Source organism: Oncorhynchus nerka, linkage group LG27 (assembly GCF_034236695.1).
Source record: "Oncorhynchus nerka isolate Pitt River linkage group LG27, Oner_Uvic_2.0, whole genome shotgun sequence".
Taxonomy (NCBI): Eukaryota; Metazoa; Chordata; class Actinopteri; order Salmoniformes; family Salmonidae; genus Oncorhynchus; species Oncorhynchus nerka.
Genome location: NC_088422.1, coordinates 6064710 through 6070586, shown reverse-complemented (window position 1 = coordinate 6070586; position 5877 = coordinate 6064710).

Genomic DNA, 5877 nt, shown 5'->3' with positions numbered 1-5877 from the left:
GGTTACACACACTCACAGAGGCACAGACGCATGGTTACACACACTCACAGAGGCACAGGCGCAGACGCATGGTTACACACACTCACAGAGGCACAGGCGCAGACGCATGGTTACACACACTCACAGAGGCACAGGCGCATGGTAACACACAGTCACAGAGGGACAGGCGCAGACACATGGTAACACACACTCACAGACGCATGGTAACACACACTCACAGACGCATGGTAACACACACTCACAGAGGCACAGGTGCAGTTGCATGGTTACACACACTCACAGGCGCACAGGCGCAGACGCATGGTAACACACACTCACAGAGGCACAGGCACAGACGCATGGTTACACACACTCACAGAGGCACAGGCACAGACGCATGGTTACACACTGACAGAGGCACAGGCACAGACGCATGGTAACACACACTCACAGACGCATGGTAACACACACTCACAGACACATGGTAACACACACTCACAGAGGCACAGGTGCAGTTGCATGGTTACACACACTCACAGAGGCACAGGCGCAGACGCATGGTAACACACACTCACAGAGGCACAGGCGCAGACGCATGGTAACACACACTCACAGAGGCACAGGCGCATGGTTACACACACTCACAGAGGCACAGGCGCAGACGCATGGTAACACACACTCACAGAGGCACAGGCGCAGACGCATGGTTACACACACTCACAGAGGCACAGGCACAGACGCATGGTTACACACACTCACAGAGGCACAGGCACAGGCGCATGGTAACACACACTCACAGAGGCACAGGCACAGACGCATGGTTACACACACTCACAGAGGCACAGGCGCATGGTTACACACACTCACAGAGGCACAGGCACAGGCGCATGGTAACACACACTCACAGAGGCACAGACGCATGGTTACACACACTCACAGAGGCACAGGCACAGACGCATGGTTACACACACTCACAGAGGCACAGGCGCATGGTTACACACACTCACAGAGGCACAGGCACAGGCGCATGGTTACACACACTCACAGAGGCACAGGTGCAGACGCATGGTAACACACACTCACAGAGGCACAGGTGCAGACGCATGGTTACACACACTCACAGAGGCACAGGCGCATGGTTACACACACTCACAGAGGCACAGGCACAGGCGCATGGTAACACACACTCACAGAGGCGCAGACGCTTGGTTACACACACTCACAGAGGCACAGACGCATGGTTACACACACTCACAGAGGCACAGGCGCATGGTTACACACACTCACAGAGGCACAGGCACAGACGCATGGTTACACACACTCACAGAGGCACAGGCGCATGGTTACACACACTCACAGAGGCACAGGCACAGGCGCATGGTTACACACACTCACAGAGGCACAGGTGCAGACGCATGGTAACACACACTCACAGAGGCACAGGTGCAGACGCATGGTTACACACACTCACAGAGGCACAGGCGCATGGTTACACACACTCACAGAGGCACAGGCACAGGCGCATGGTAACACACACTCACAGAGGCGCAGACGCTTGGTTACACACACTCACAGAGGCACAGACGCATGGTTACACACACTCACAGAGGCACAGGCGCATGGTTACACACACTCACAGAGGCACAGGCACAGGCGCATGGTATCACACACTCACAGAGGCACAGACGCATGGTTACACACACTCACAGAGGCACAGGCGCAGACGCATGGTTACACACACTCACAGAGGCACAGGTGCAGACGCATGGTTACACACACTCACAGAGGCACAGGCGCAGACGCATGGTTACACACACTCACAGAGGCACAGGCGCAGACGCATGGTAACACACTCACAGAGGCACAGGCGCAGACGCATGGTAACACACACTCACAGAGGCACAGGCGCAGACGCATGGTTACACACACTCACAGAGGCACAGGCGCATGGTAACACACTCACAGACGCATGGTAACACACACTCACAGAGGCACAGGCACAGACGCATGGTAACACACAGTCACAGAGGGACAGGCGCAGACGCATGGTAACACACACTCACAGAGGCACAGGCGCAGACGCATGGTAACACACACTCACAGACGCACAGGCGCATGGTTACACACACTCACAGGCGCATGGTAACACACACTCACAGAGGCACAGGTGCAGTTGCATGGTTACACACACTCACAGAGGCACAGGCGCAGACGCATGGTAACACACACTCACAGACGCACAGGCGCAGACGCATGGTAACACACACTCACAGAGGCACAGGCGCATGGTAACACACACTCACAGAGGCACAGGCGCATGGTAACACACACTCACAGGCGCAAAGTCGCAGACGCATGGTAACACACACTCACAGAGGCACAGGTGCAGACGCATGGTTACACACACTCACAGAGGCACAGGCGCATGGTAACACACACTCACAGAGGTGCAGACGCATGGTTACACACACTCACAGAGGCACAGGCGCAGACGCATGGTTACACACACTCACAGAGGCACAGGTGCAGACGCATGGTTACACACACTCACAGAGGCACAGGCGCATGGTAACACACAGTCACAGAGGGACAGGCGCAGACGCATGGTAACACACACTCACAGAGGCACAGGCGCAGACGCATGGTAACACACACTCACAGAGGCACAGGCACAGACGCATGGTAACACACACTCACAGACGCACAGGCACAGACGCATGGTAACACACACTCACAGACGCATGGTAACACACACTCACAGACGCATGGTAACACACACTCACAGAGGCACAGGTGCAGTTGCATGGTTACACACACTCACAGGCGCACAGGCGCAGACGCATGGTAACACACACTCACAGAGGCACAGGCACAGACGCATGGTTACACACACTCACAGAGGCACAGGCACAGACGCATGGTTACACACTGACAGAGGCACAGGCACAGACGCATGGTAACACACACTCACAGACGCATGGTAACACACACTCACAGACGCATGGTAACACACACTCACAGAGGCACAGGTGCAGTTGCATGGTTACACACACTCACAGAGGCACAGGCGCAGACGCATGGTAACACACACTCACAGAGGCACAGGCGCAGACGCATGGTAACACACACTCACAGAGGCACAGGCGCATGGTTACACACACTCACAGAGGCACAGGCGCATGGTAACACACACTCACAGAGGCACAGGCGCAGACGCATGGTAACACACACTCACAGAGGCACAGGCGCATGGTTACACACACTCACAGAGGCACAGGCGCAGACGCATGGTAACACACTCACAGAGGCATGGTTACACACACTCACAGAGGCACAGGCGCAGACGCATGGTAACACACACTCACAGACGCAGACACATGGTAACACACACTCACAGAGGCACAGGCACAGACGCATGGTAACACACACTCACAGGCGCAGACACATGGTAACACACACTCACAGAGGCACAGGCACAGACGCATGGTAACACACACTCACAGACGCATGGTAACACACACTCACAGACGCATGGTAACACACACTCACAGAGGCACAGGTGCAGTTGCATGGTTACACACGCTCACAGAGGCACAGGCGCAGATGCATGGTTACACACACTCACAGAGGCACAGGCGCAGACGCATGGTTATACACACTCACAGAGGCACAGGCGCATGGTAACACACACTCACAGAGGCACAGGCGCATGGTTACACACACTCACAGAGGCACAGGCGCAGATGCATGGTTACACACACTCACAGAGGCACAGGCGCAGACGCATGGTAACACACACTCACAGAGGCACAGGCACAGACGCATGGTTACACACACTCACAGAGGCACAGGCACAGACGCATGGTTACACACTGACAGAGGCACAGGCACAGACGCATGGTAACACACACTCACAGACGCATGGTAACACACACTCACAGACGCATGGTAACACACACTCACAGACGCATGGTAACACACACTCACAGAGGCACAGGCGCAGACGCATGGTTACACACACTCACAGAGGCACAGACGCAGATGCATGGTTACACACACTCACAGAGACACAGATGCAGACGCATGGTAACACACTCACAGAGGCACAGGCGCATGGTTACACACACTCACAGAGGCACAGACGCATGGTAACACATACTCACAGGCGCAGACACATGGTAACACACACTCACAGAGGCACAGGCACAGACGCATGGTAACACACACTCACAGACGCATGGTAACACACACTCACAGACGCATGGTAACACACACTCACAGAGGCACAGGTGCAGTTGCATGGTTACACACTCTCACAGAGGCACAGGCGCAGATGCATGGTTACACACACTCACAGAGGCACAGGCCCAGACGCATGGTTACACACACTCACAGAGGCGCAGACGCATGGTAACACACACTCACAGAGGCACAGGCGCAGACGCATGGTAACACACACTCACAGAGGCACAGGCGCATGGTAACACACACTCACAGAGGCACAGGCGCATGGTAACACACACTCACAGGCGCACAGGCGCAGACGCATGGTAACACACACTCACAGAGGCACAGGCACAGACGCAAGGTTACACACACTCACAGAGGCACAGGCACAGACGCATGGTTACACACTGACAGAGGCACAGGCACAGACACATGGTAACACACACTCACAGACGCATGGTAACACACACTCACAGACGCATGGTTACACACACTCACAGAGGCACAGGCGCAGACGCATGGTAACACACACTCCCAGAGGCACAGGCGCAGACGCATGGTAACACACACTCACAGAGGCACAGGCGCATGGTTACACACACTCACAGAGGCACAGGCGCAGACGCATGGTTACACACACTCACAGAGGCACAGACGCAGATGCATGGTTACACACACTCACAGAGGCACAGACGCAGACGCATGTTAACACACTCACAGAGGCATGGTTACACACACTCACAGAGGCACAGGCGCAGACGCATGGTAACACACACTCACAGAGGCACAGGCGCAGACGCATGGTAACACACTCACAGAGGCACAGGCGCAGACGCATGGTAACACACACTCACAGAGGCACAGGCGCAGACGCATGGTAACACACTCACAGAGGCACAGGCACAGACGCATGGTTACACACACTCACAGAGGCACAGGCGCAGACGCATCGTTACACACACTCACAGAGGCACAGGCGCAGATGCATGGTAACACACACTCACAGAGATACAGGCACAGACGCATGGTAACACACTCACAGAGGCACAGGCCCAGACGCATGGTAACACACACTCACAGACGCACAGGCTTAGACGCATGGTAACACACACTCACAGAGGCACAGGCACAGACGCATGGTAACACACACTCACAGAGGCACAGGCGCAGATGCATGGTTACACACACTCACAGAGGCACAGGCGCAGATGCATGGTTACACACACTCATAGAGGCACAGGCGCAGACGCATGGTTACACACACTCACAGAGGCACAGGCGCAGATGCATGGTAACACACACTCACAGAGGCACAGGCACAGACGCATGGTAACACACACTCACAGAGGCACAGGCGCATGGTAACACACTCACTACACAGAAACGTACATGGATTTTGTGTTGTAGATATGTGGCAGTAGAGTGAAGGCACACGCTTAATGTGTTGAGGAATCTGTCGTTAAATGTAATGTAATGTTTTTAACTGTATAAAACTGCCTTAATGTTGAGGGACCGCAGGAAGAGTAGCTGCTGCCTTGGCAGGAACTAATGGGGACCCATAATAAACCCCAGGAAGAGTAGCTGCTGCCTTGGCAGGAACTAATGGGGATCCATAATAAACCCCAGGAAGAGTAGCTGCTGCCTTGGCAGGAACTAATGGGGATCCATAAT